General features: G+C 39.1%; 1 protein-coding gene across 3 annotated transcripts in view; it reads right to left on the bottom strand.

The window, feature by feature from the left end:
• thsd7ba (thrombospondin, type I, domain containing 7Ba) overlaps window positions 1-11,847 on the bottom strand; it is a 976,604-nt gene extending 964,757 nt beyond the window's left edge. For all 3 annotated transcript variants that reach the window (XM_073025771.1, XM_073025781.1, XM_073025776.1), the window contains exon 1: window positions 11,743-11,847. The gene's annotated coding sequence lies outside the window, so the exon portion shown is untranslated. The remainder of the gene's footprint in view (window positions 1-11,742) is intronic.
• Window positions 11,848-13,596: the final 1,749 nt, after the last annotated feature.

Here is a 13,596-nt window from a genome sequence, read left to right as displayed (position 1 = left end):
GTGCAGGATCAGCGCGAGAAAAGTTTCATTCTACGCACTAAGAAACATCATAGAAGCAACGCCGTAAGTTCATATGACAATCGATATGTTGAAGTAAAAATGTTAACACTGATTCTGTTAAAACTAATGACGGTTGATAAAGTTTATTTTCTTGTGCTATTGAAAGCGTTGCTGGATAGTTTGTGTTGAAATGTATTTAAAGTTGTTGATGGTGTAGGTAGGTTCTGACTGTATGTTGTACTTTAATGTAATATAGTTTGTTGTAGTTTTACTTTTACAAGTATTTATGATGTAAATGTGATGCCAAGAAGGAAACAAATACTGCATATATTTTGTACTGTTTTATCAACAGGTTTCACCATATGTTAATGTGGAGGAGTGAACAGTAAACGGTTAATCTTACTGCGATCCTTGCTTTCATTGACTACGGTTTAACTCGGTGTTTAGTTCAGAGAATCTACACCTGCATGAGAACACTACAAAACCTATCATCGAACTGTAGAATATACCTCAGAAACTGCCTCTTCTTAGTGTCACAGAGATCAACTGAAGTCTTTTGCATGTCAGGGCAGGCAGAAAGTATTAGCACTTTGATTCCTAGTAACATGTATCATAAAAGTGCATCAAATAATTGACTGCAGGCGAAAGCCAATTCAACTTCTTGAGGTTAAAAAATATGCAAGTAAGAAATGGCCATAAGTCAAATTCAGAAAAGGTTACCAGGAAATTCTCCATGGATAAAATAGATGTTCAAATAAAAATAGCAGACACAAAATCCCCACAAAAACTTCTTCCAATATCAAGGTACATTTGGTGATGATAATTGGGCTGAATATCTTCCATTATTCCCAATTCAATTGTGATCTAATAATTAATTTGCAATCTAATAATAATTAACACTGCTATAATCCCTTTTACTTCAGTAGTCATAAATAAAGTAAATGAACATTTCATTTAATTCAGCTCATCATTTACACAGTAATGACTTGGGAAAATCAAAACTTTGGATGAGATGCAACTTGTGTGAATTGAGCCGAAGGTTGTAGATTTGATTACAACAGCAGGCACAAGGACTACCAAAAAAAAAATCCCTCTATCTCTAAGTTGTTTTCATTTTTAAAAAAAGTAACAGAAAACAGTGTATTATGAGTAATTGCAGTGAAAAAATATGTTGATTAAAAACTTGCAGCCAACCTTGCCAAACATGAACAAACAAATTTAATATGTGTAAATTAAGAATAAATTTAGAAAATAACAGAAATCAAAGTGATGACTATACAAAACATTTTATAACATTATTGCTAGTTTAATTACTAATTCATCGCCAGTCAATACCAGAAAACTTGTTTATATAGTCACGTGACCAGCTTGCAGTCTGCCTTCTTGGAATGAATTTTGGTTGGAGAATACACAATACCAGTAATTAATTCTGTAATGCTGTCTGAGACTTTTAGCATTTCTTTCCTTTTTTTAAAATGTCAGGTTTCCAGCATTTATTGTGTTTTGTTTCGGTGTAACTTTGTTTTTTTGATTTTGCTTGGCAAAAAGGAACCTGTACAAGATATCAATGCTGTTACAACTGAAGCCATTTTAGGATGTAGTTAATAGTGTCTGTTATGGGTTTGAAGTCATATATGGGTCAAATCACAGTAGGGTGATGTGTTTACTTCTCCAGAAAGTATTGTGTGTTGTGTAATGAACTAGATTTGATTTGGGATCATATGTAAAGAACCCATGGGAGGCAGTGATCATAATATGATAGAATTCACCCTGCAGTTTGGTAGAGAGAAGATGAAATCAGATGTATCAGTATAATAAACACAAGAAATCCTGCAGATGCTGGAAATCTACTGCCCACCATTCTCTCTGCATCAACCCTGACCTTGCCATCAGACCTTTGTAGTCTGGAGGACTGACCTTTACCTTGCTGAGGCCAGGCGGTAGCTCATCGCCACCTCCTCTTACATACCTCTGGAAGAGGAACCCACTCCACCCTATTAGAAAACAGTCTCCGACACCATCACTGACCTCATCAACTTTGGAGAACTCCCATCCACTGCTACCGAACTCATAGTTCCCTTATCCTGCACTGCTCGCTTCTACCTCCTACCCAAGATCCACAAACCTGACAGTCTGGATAGGCCAGTATTTTCTGCCTCTTCATGCCCTACTGAACTTGTGCACTCATACCTCAACTCCATTCTATCCCTCTTGGTTCAGTCCCTTCTCACCTGCATCCATGACACTTCTCATGCTCTCCACTTCCTCATGAAAGGCCGGGGTCTCTGAGCTTGTCGAGCCTGGAGGGAATTATAGTGTTGAATGCTGGACTGTAGTCCAAGAACAGCATTTCTACAGGGGCACAATTGAGAGCATCCTGACTGGCTGCATCACTCCCGGGTCCCTCAATCACAGGACCCTGCGGAGAGTGGTGCAGACAGCCCTGCCCAACTGTAGATGTGAACTTCCCACTATTCAGGACATTTACAGAGACAGGTGTGTAAAAACGGTCTGAAGGATCATTGGGGACCCCAGTCACCCCAACCACAAACAGTTCCATCTGCTACCATCCGGGAAATCGTACCACAGCAGAAAAACCAGGGCCAACAGGCTCCAGGACAGCAGTTTCTTCCACCAAGCCATCTGACTGATTAATTCACACTGATACAATTGCATTTTTATACTATATTGACTGTCCTATTGTACATACTATTTATTATAAAATACTACAAATTTCACATTGAACATTCAGATGAAGACATAACTTAAATATTTTTACTCCACATGTAAGTGAAGGATGCAAGAAATAAAGTTAATTCAATTCAATTCCCTGGCCCAGACCACCTTATTTTCAGCCTTAATGTTCTCCACCTCTTTCTGAATAAAAGAAACAACCAATTCCCCTCCAACACTACTCTCCTCCATCTAGTAGAACTGCCCCTCCCCTTCAACAATTTCTCCTTCAGCTTCTCCTACTTTCTATAGACTTGAGGGGTAGCCGTGAGCACCCGCTTGGGTCCCAGCTATGCCTGCCAGTTTATTGGCTGCGTAGAACAACCTATGTTCCAAGCGTTCCGCAGTAATGCTCCTTAACTCTTGCCCCGCTACATTGATGACTTCATTAGCACAACTTCAATTTCATCAACTTTGCCTCCAACTTCCACCCTGCCCTTAAATCCACTTGCTCCACTTCTGACACCTCCCTACCCTTTCTTGATTTCTGTCTCCATCTCTGGAGACAAACTGTCAACCAACATCTTTTATAAACCTACCGACATCTACTGCTTCTTGACTATACCTCTTCTCACCCTGTCTTCTGTAAAAATGCAATTCTCTTTTCTCAGTCCCTTTGTTTCCAACACATCTGTTCCCAGGATGAAGCATCACAGATCTGTTCCTTCTTTAAAGAACAGTGTTTCCCTTCTTCCACCATTAATGCTACCCTCACCCACATCTACTCCATCTCCTAGATGTCCACACTCACCCCATTTTCCTGCTGCCTTAACAGTGATAGAGTTCCTTTTGTTCTTATCAACCATCCCTTGAGCTTCTGCATCCAAAACATCATTCTCTGGATCTTCCACTATCTCCAGAGGGATCCTACCACCAAACACAACTTTATCTCTTCCTACCACACTCTCTGCTTTCCAAAGAGATTGCTCCCTCTGTGATTCCCTTATTTAATCATCCATCCCCACTGATCTCCCTCCCAGCACTTATCTCTGCAACAGTCCTTCCAGGTGAGGCAATCTTCTGGGGTTGTCTATTGTATCTGGTGCTCCTCTTGCAGCATCCTCTACACTGGTGAGACCAGTTGTAAAATTGGGGGATCGTTTTGTCGAGCACCTCCACTCCATCAGCCAAAATGGAATTCCCGGAAAGCACAACATTAATTCAATTTCCCATTCCCATTCCAACATGTGGGTAGACTTCAACCTGATGACATGAGCATGAATTTCTACAGGTCAAAAAACATTATCCCTCCCTCTCCCCTCTTCTTCCATTCCCCATTCTGCCCTCTTACTTCTTCTTGCTTGCCTATCATCTCCCCCTGGTGCCCCACTTCATTTCTTTTCTCTTATAGTCCATTCTCCTCTCCTACCAGAATCCTTCCTCCCCACCCTTTACCTTTCCTACCCACCTTGCTTCATCAATCACCTTCTAATTATCCTTCTTCCCCTACCATCTTCCCCCTTCCTTTCCAGTCCTGAAGAATACTCTTGGCCTGGAATGTCAACTGTTCCTCCAGCATTAGATGTATCAGTAGGCAGTGGAGGGAAGGGAATTACAGAGGCATGAGAGAGGAACTGGCCAAAGTTGATTTGAAGGGGACATTGTCAGGGATGACGACGGAACAGCAATGGTCAGCCTCTCTGGGGGCATTTGGAATGTGCAGGTCAGATACATCCCAAAGATGAAGAAGTATTCTAAAGGCAGGATGAAGCAACCATGGCTGACAACGGAATTCAAACACAGCTAAAAAGGAAAAGATAGGGCACTTAATATAGCAAAAACTAGTGGGCAGTTAGAGAATCTGGAAGCTTTTCAAAAACAACAAAAGACAACAAAAAAACCATAAGAAGAGAAAAGATTTAATATGAAATTCAGAGAGCCAATAATATCAAAGAGTATAACAAAAGTTTTTCATAGATATATAAAGAGTAAAAGAGAGTTGGGAGTGGATATTGGACCACAGGAAAATGATTCTGGAGAGGTAGTAATGGAGGACAAAGAAATGGTGAATGTACTTAATAAGTATTTTGTGTCACTCTTCATTGTGGAAGACACTAGCTGTATGCCAGAAATTCAAGAGTGTCAAAGGGCAGAAGCGAGTGCATTTGCTATTATGAAGGAGAAGGTGCTTGGGGAGCTGAGAGATCTGAAGGTAGACAAGTAGCTAGATCTGAAGGTAGATAACTCCCCAGGGTTGTGAAAGCGGTAGCTGAAAAGATTGTGGAAGCAATCTTTAAGGCAGAGGTTGATAGGACATCAAAGATTACGGGGAATGTGGTTGAGAGGGATAATTAATTAGCCATGATAGAATGGCAGAGTAGACTCAATGGGTCGAGCGGCCTAACTCTGCTTCTATATTTTACGATCTTAGGGTCGTTATTCCTGCTATCAAAGTGTTTAACCATACATTTTCCTGCATTATATTTCAACAGTCACTTCTTTGCCAATTCTCCTAATCTGTCTGAGTCATTCTGTAGACTCCCTTATCACTGAATCAGGTTTTAAAACAAGCAGAAATTTAACAACCTCATAGTCTACTTCTACCATTTTTAAATATAATTTAGAGAGACATAAAACAGGTTGATAATTTGCTATCAGTTAAAGCCAAAATTCTAAGCATTTATTCAAGACCCTCGGCTGTTTAATGTCATTCCCAGTGCACAAGTGTTAGGGACACAAAATAATTATTACCACAGATCTGATGCAGCACAAAAAAATGCAGTAAGATAAAGAATACAATAATAAAAACACAATAACTATAGGTACATAAGACAGCTTATATACATTGATTGTATGTCCATAAAATAATGCTAAGCACAGGAGTCTCTGAACATAAGGTACCCACAGGAAGTGATAAAGTAGTGGTGGTAGGGGTGTGGAGGGATGGATTAGTGAGTAGAAGTGTTGATCAGCCTTCCTGCTTGGGGAAAGTAACTGTTTTTGAGTCTTGTGTTCCTGGAGTGGATACTATCTCACCTCCTTTCTGATGGGAGTGGGACAACAATCTGGCCCTGAACACCCAGATGACCAAGGAGATCATTGTGGACTTCAAGCATGCTAGGAGCTACACTCACGTTCCCATCTGCATCAATGGAGCTGTAGTGGAGCGTGTATCAAGCTTCAAATTCCTTGGTGTCCACATTTCCAAGGATCTCACGTGTTCCCTGAACTCCTCCATCCTGATCAAAAAGGCGCAACAGCACCTTTATTTCCTGCAGAGCATCAAGAAAGCTCACCTCTGTCCCAGGATACTGACAGACTTTTACCGCTGTACCATTGAGAGCATACTCATCACTGCATCTCAGTGTGATATGGCAATTGTCCCATATCGGACTGCGAAGCACTCCAGCGGGTGGTGAAAACTGCCCAGTGGATTATCAGCACCTAATTGCCCACCATTGAGAACATTTACCATAAATGCTGCCTGGGCAGGGCGAAAAGCATTATCAAGGATGCATCTCACCCTAACCACAGACTTTTTACTCTCCTCCCATCCGGTAGGTGCTACAGGACCCTCCGCTCCCACACCAGCAGGCACAGGAGGAGCTTCTTCCCTGAGGTTGTGACTCTGATGAACCTCACATTTAGCACTAAGCAGTATTGCACCCATATTGTACTGTCTCAGTACTTTTATATTGGTATGCCATAGTACTTACTTTTTATTTGCAGTTATTTTGTAAATAACACTATTCTTTGCATTTCTGGTTAGATGCTAACTGCATTTCATTGGCTTTGTATCTGTACTCAACACAAAGACAATTAAGTTGAATCTAATCTAATCTAATCTAAAAACAAACAGTTCATGAGCATGGTGGGTGGGATTTTTCACGATGTTCCTAGTCCTTTTTAGACAGGGTTCTGTGCATATCACCTTGATGACAAGTAGGCTGGTGCCACTGATGGGCTGGACAATTTTGACTACACTTTCCTGTCCATGACAGAGCGGTTTCTGTACCGTGCAGTGATGTAGCTCGTTAGGGAGTTCCCTACTGTGCATCTGTAGAATGACATGAGTACATATGTGCATCATCCAGCTCTCTTCAGCCTCCTCAGGAAGTGGAGCTTTTTGCATTGGTGAGCTTTCCTGACTGTTTCGAATGTGTTCTAGGACCATGAAAGGTTGTGTGTGATGTGCACTGGCAGAAGATTGAAACTACTCACAGTTTCCACTGTTATGCCACAGAAGCAAAGTCTAAAAGTTTATAACTTAAACCCAATGTAACTACCACTGTGCAGTACCAAAATAATGTAGAAAGACCTGATTCAATTCAACCTTGACCTCATCCTTACCAACCCACCACGTAGCATGAGGATGCAAAGCACTGCACACAGCATCTTACAAGGTAATGAATGCATGCTATAAGTCTCAGATAATGTCCTTATGGTTTGTAAGATGTTTGAGTACATTTGAATGCACATGGAGTAAAATTCTCATTAACGAAAGTCGTGAAGATAATATTTTTAAAGCAGGTTTTAAATTATCTGCAAAACCCTGAACAGGCAACCAATGCACATTTGATGCAAGCTGATCTGCCATACTCCAAAATAAACCAGAACCACAGTCTAATTAAACTAGTTGCTTTGACAGGGTTGAAGCCATACTTGATAAAATACATTTTCTACAGATTGTGAAAATGGAAGAGGTTGAGTGCAAATGTTTCACTGAAATGCAAAGGAAATTTAAACATTTATTCCTGCAATGTTGGATAAATCATACAGTACATCTGATATCAAGTAACTGTACATATTTCATCTGGTCCATCCATTGATCCCTGTCATACCGACCTTCCCTGCTGTCATGGCTATTACAGTTCAATCAACAGTAGACTCTTACAGAGCATCTGCTGCACCCAAGTAGCAATAATTCAGTAATGACAACTCACAGGAAGGATAAAATGGAATCAGCCCATCAAGTGCCTACCCCAAAGGAATAAATGTTTCCTCAGTTTACAGACTAAACCATGACTTCAAGAAAGTTCACTCAGACGCACTCTGTGTTTAACCATTATCCTTAATAAGCAATAATTATCAGCCTGAAACTTATTTAAGGCAGTCATAATATATTACTCTGTAGAAAATGGCTTAATGAGCCTCATCTTACTCCACTTTCACAATACTTATCCCCAGAGCTTTAGATGAATTATATAAGTCTCAGGTGTTATGACAGCAGAGGATGATAGAGGTAGGAATTATTGCTTTGAGAAACACGCCACTACGGTAGTTTGGGGTGAGAGCCGGTGATGTAGGGAAGAAACTCAACAAAGCTCAAATTTAAAAATAATAAAGATACCAGCAATAGCAAAACATTACTGACAAATATATTCATGACAATCTTCATTCTGTCACTTTCTTTGAATGATGAATTAAACACTGCTGGTACAGCAGATAATCAGAAGACAGGAAATACCATCTTAAGTCCCATTAGTTCTCAAGCAAACAAAGAACTGAAAATGCAAATAAAGTGAGCAATTCAGTTTGGTATTGCTCTCAAAATTGTGAGTGCTTCCCCAGTGGTTTTACATTTCATTAGCCTGATCTCTAATTGGATGTCTGCATTTCACTATTCTGTTCTGACCTGAATATCATTAAAGCGATATTTACTCTGGCAACCTGCAAGCATGCTGGATCGGATAATCTCTGCATACTAAGCCACTAGCTCCCCTTCAGATCGCTTTTATTTCCATGATACTTAAAGCTATGTTTATTCTCAATGAGATTTTCATAGGACTGAAAGATTGTAGATACCATTGTACGTATATCCCAGTTGCTAAATCAAGAAATTAATTTGGAAATAATTACTGTCCCCCTTTTTGGAACAGCTTAGACAGTACATTCCTGATAGGTAACAATGTCAAGGCAATGCTGCTATTTGACCAGCTCTGACTGCATAATTCAATAGGCAGGGAACCAGCTGCAGTGCAGAGGAGTTTGTATGCATCTACAGGACCAAACCATGATCATAGGCAGCTGCTTCCAGTCTCTTCACCCCTTCAAGCTTTTAAGAAAATATCCAGGACTAAAGAAGTTCACAATATATGAACAATGTCAGAACAATCAGGTTCTGCTGAGGAGAAAGGAACACATACATTAACCAGCAGCAATGTAATATATTCAATGGTCCTTTCAACCAGCCAAAATACTCCTAAGAAATAGACTTTGTAGTTTAAAACCTCCTTGAAAATAGGGGCTCTGCCAAAATTCTCAAAGTCTGCTGGCAAACTGCTTACGTAACTCCATGCAATAGATGTTCGATAGTAGGTATGGCCTTAAATCATCAGCATTAATAATTTCAGAGAGACAGCTTTATAATGCAATGGCAAAATAAAGCACACTTTAGTCCTTTAGTCAGCACTGTTTACATCATGACAGACAGATCTCGTACAGAATACATATCGGGTTAATAAATTACGTTATGTTAGGAGTGGGGGATGATGAATGTTACCTGAGGGCAGGAGGCTGGAATGATACACATGACTTGGTGAAAGTTATTGTGCCCAGCATTGTCTGGAAAGTTGTATGTTTGTGTTAACACATTACAAGAAAAATAGTGATTAAGGAAGTGACATTTCAGTTCCAGTGCTCCTTCTATAATAAAGTTTAAAGGATATGTTTGATACCATTTCAGATTTGTTCATTGTAGTTTGTTGAATCCTACAACAGGGAAAATTGAAAAGTCAAAGCACAAATCATTACTGAACTTGAGTCTGCTTTGTTCAAAAGGCAGGATATTAACTTCGCACCAGGGTATTGAGGGTAGGAAAGATTACTGGAGAATTTTTTAAGGGGGTAGTTGGGTTAAACAAAAGAATTTGATCTTTAGTATTGGTGTAAAACAAATAAAATGTTTGATTTACTTTTTACTTCAAATGGAAATCTGAAAATTAACTTTCCTTCCTAGAACTTTAATTGGAGTGACAACATTACAGATCTTCTTTAACCACAACTTTAAACACCAATGCATCTCCAAGCCAGGGTGCTTCCAATGGTTTCATATAATGAAGTTGACTTTAAAATAGTTCATTAAATCTCTCTTTATACGCTATTGACCAATATTTAACCTCAATTTTTCTAAACTTTGCACTTGAATCTAATTTAAGAACCATTCTACACCAGGAAAGCAGCTGGTACTGATTATAAATGGATGGCCACTTATAATCGAAGACAAAAGGTATCGGGCTCATGCTGAGGAATTGCCTCTTTCAGCAGCTGATCCTCATTCCAGGTTTTGCAGTTTGCTGGTTCAGTTAGCAGTGGTTTCATCCCAGTGCCTTCCTCACTTACAGTAAACTCAAGTATGAATTAACATCAATATGTAATACCAGAGTATGTGTGCTGCATTGTCAATACTATAAAGCTATCCATTCCAATTACTAAAACTGGAATTCGTATACAATACTACAATGACAGGAAATCTTACTTTCAATATGTCAGAAGCTTGGCTTCCTCTGTACCAAACGTCAGCCTTTGCATAGTGGTATTAAGAATTATCAGGTATATTGTTGAAAGTTAAAGAAGCCTGACAATTGTGGCAAACACAAAATATACTAGTGTACTGAATACTCTAATATCTCATTTGTGAAATTCATTTCACATACAGCCGAGTCTTCCTCTTCTCAAGAAATACTCTGAAGTACATTATACTGATATCATTGGATAAATCAAATGGCCAGCAATATCTATGATGATAATCTGTAAAGTATTCATTTTTGTGGGATCTCAAAATGTAGTTACTTCCCACATGCTACAATGAATTTGCAGTTGCCTTAACAAAATGAAATGATCTTCTCTTCTGTTGTCATTTCTGGACAAATAAAAAATACTTAGTTATATTGTAATATTTAATGCTCTTGACCCAAAATTAAGGAAAATGTTGCTTCATGTTAATACGTTCTTTGTGGTTTGATTATGACCATTAATGTCTGAAACAACCCCGTTAGAGAAATGAGCTGCCTCAGAGTATTCAGTGACCCAGAAGTAATGCAATTGGAGACTACTGAGGAGCGAGAGATGCTGCCTAATCTCATACTAATATATACCACTGAATCATTAAGAACTATTTCATCAATACTACATTCACCTTCTTTACTAAAAATGAAAAATAAGGCTTATTCTCCAGTACAACATATCTACTTGTGACTATCAGTTAAACATACTATTGAATCTCTGGTTCACAGAAGCAGCTTCATTAAATTCATCACTTTGGCACTGGTCATGTTGAAAAGATCTTAATAAGAAAGACTTCTATTGCCTCTTAGTGGTGGTATTTACAACCTATACAGATGTTCTAAATAAAACTCGGTGGAGGTGGTTCTAACAGATCCCTTGCCACTAGAGATTCAATAACTAATGCACCTGTGCAATCCCATATTTCATTATTTCAAAGTGAATATGCAGAAAGCCATAATAGAAATCTACATTAAAACTATGATTCTGTTCTATTAAAAGATTTATGTTATTGCTTTCAAAAAAGAAATCCATTTATTAAATGCTACTGTACCACACACACAAATAACAAGAATCTCTGGAGATAGCTTTCTATTCAGCTTCCTTAACAGCTCCATAGAACTCATTATTTTGGTCAAGAATACGTACAAATTTTGCAGTTTTCCAATAAGAAGGAAATCACTAAGAACTGGTATACATGTCTTACTATAGACAGCCCTTAAAATGACCCATGAATTAAATTCTGATTTGTCAGGCTACTCTCCAATAGCGCAACTAATCATAAACTCAGAATTCACAGCTGAGAAAAAAATAATGAAAAGTCATTGATTCAAAGCATCTACAATCTAAATATTGCTTTGTTTCCTTCCAGTATGCTTACATTTTTAAATATGATCCCAAGACAATAGCTCACTATGAAACAGTTTTAGTTGATATCCTCTAAAATATGAAGCTGAACTCAGGAAAATACTTTAATGAATATATATTTTCATAGGAAAGCCATTATTGATATTGATTCTGCTAAAGAAAAGCATGCAAGAACAGAGAAAAAGCAGCATCACTTACCAGCATGAGTGCCCTGATTTGTATTTGAACTGCTTACCAGCACTGTAAAAGCTGCATGTGCAATACTACCACCCATTTCATATACAATACTACGACTGTGATCTGGAGGTGGATTGCACAGTCGAAGAACAGCTGCTGCACGCAGCAACCTCATTGGCTGTCTTTGATGATCGACACAAGCCCTAAGAGTAAAGTCTTTCCTCAAACCTTAACTAATTACTTTCAATTGTGGCAAATACACCAATCTGCCTCTTCATTTCCCTACAAGCTGTAGTTTCTTTGCACACTTCTAAAAGCTATTCTGGATTCTAAAATTAGTGCTGCATGCCACACGAGATGGCTGTGCTTGCAGGCATATAACTGAATAAAAGGAGCACTTCTATAATCAAAAACAGCAATTATTAGAGAATATTATTAAATCTGCAAAATTATTCCCCATCTTAATTGTCGGTGCTATGTTTGCAGCAGTTAACTATTTAGTGCAAATCAACTGTTTTGTTTAACTACAAATTAACTCTTTGATTTCAGCATTCAGAACAGTTCAGAAAATAATTGTTTAACTACATATTTTGTATCTTACCTTCATTTCCTTTATTTATTAATCGACCCAAAGTGTTTAAAAGTGGATTTTGAGACCTCTGCAAAATACCAAACTACTCCTTTCTAAAGAACGCAACTATGGCAAGTTTCAGCAATCGATTTTGGACTGTCATTACTATAGGATAGTGTAAGTACTATTTTTTCAACTCTAAAGTCAGGTTTGGCCATGTATTTCTATGTTTGAAGTGCAAGCCAGTACACAAACCGGAGCAGTACGATATGGAGAGCAAGCTGTTGCCCATGCAACAGGCTCCCCCTCTCCATATAGCTGATGAATCCAAAGGAACAGCAGAAACCAAGACATTTGGGTTCCAGCAGTGTCACAGGAGTTGCCAGTCAGCGTTGAACTTAATGTAGGGACTCCAGCTCTGGATTTTTTCTCCAGGTTTACACCCGAAGCCTTCCCCATGCAAGGCAGTGGAGGTTTGAGGTCAGAGTTTTCCTTCTCCTAAATGAGTTGCCAACCAATGCTCATGAGCCCCATCTGCCTGGAGCAATTGGTTTTAAGAAGGTTTGCCCCTTCTCCTGTCAGTAGAAATGGTTCCACTTCTAGGCTTAGTCGCTAAGCTACATGTGAAGGCCTGGAGCTGGATTTAGTTGTCAGAAGCTATTTCAGAGCCATGTCATTGGGAAAATTTAACAGGCAGTAGGAGCTTATCCCCACAACACCCCACCCTCCCTGGCTATGACTAACTTGAGTCAACATTAAATCATTAAATGACTCTGAGTACTTAAATTTGAAGGACAGGCTGTATAAAGCTATTTAGTGTTATTTAACATAGAAAGATAGAAACCCCTATAGCACAATACAGGCACTTCAGCCTACAAAGCTGCGCTGAACATATCCCTACCTTAGAACTTATCCAGGCTTACCCATAGCCCTCTACTTTTTCTGAGCTCCATGTACCTGTCCAGGAGTCTCTTAAAAGACTCTATCGTATCTGCCTCCACCACCGTTGCTGGCAGCCCATTCCATGCACTCACCGCTCTCTGCGTAAAAAAGGTACCCCTGACATCTCCTCTGTACCTATCATCATTTAAACAATGAAGGTAAAACAAGCGTTGTGTACAAGTCCAACTCTGGAAAATAAAAGAAGACTTGCGAAATATTTTTCTGACAAAGTATTCTTGACCTGAACCACTAACTGTTTCCACAGATGCAGTCAGACTTGCTATGCATTTCAGTAATTTTTATTCCAGATTTCTAGCACCTGCAGCTTTTCAGTTTTCTATTAATATTTTACACCCATCTTT

This window comes from Hemitrygon akajei, chromosome 2, assembly GCF_048418815.1.
Source record: "Hemitrygon akajei chromosome 2, sHemAka1.3, whole genome shotgun sequence".
In the NCBI taxonomy this organism is placed as follows: domain Eukaryota; kingdom Metazoa; phylum Chordata; class Chondrichthyes; order Myliobatiformes; family Dasyatidae; genus Hemitrygon; species Hemitrygon akajei.
This window is presented reverse-complemented; position numbering and strand designations above follow the sequence as displayed.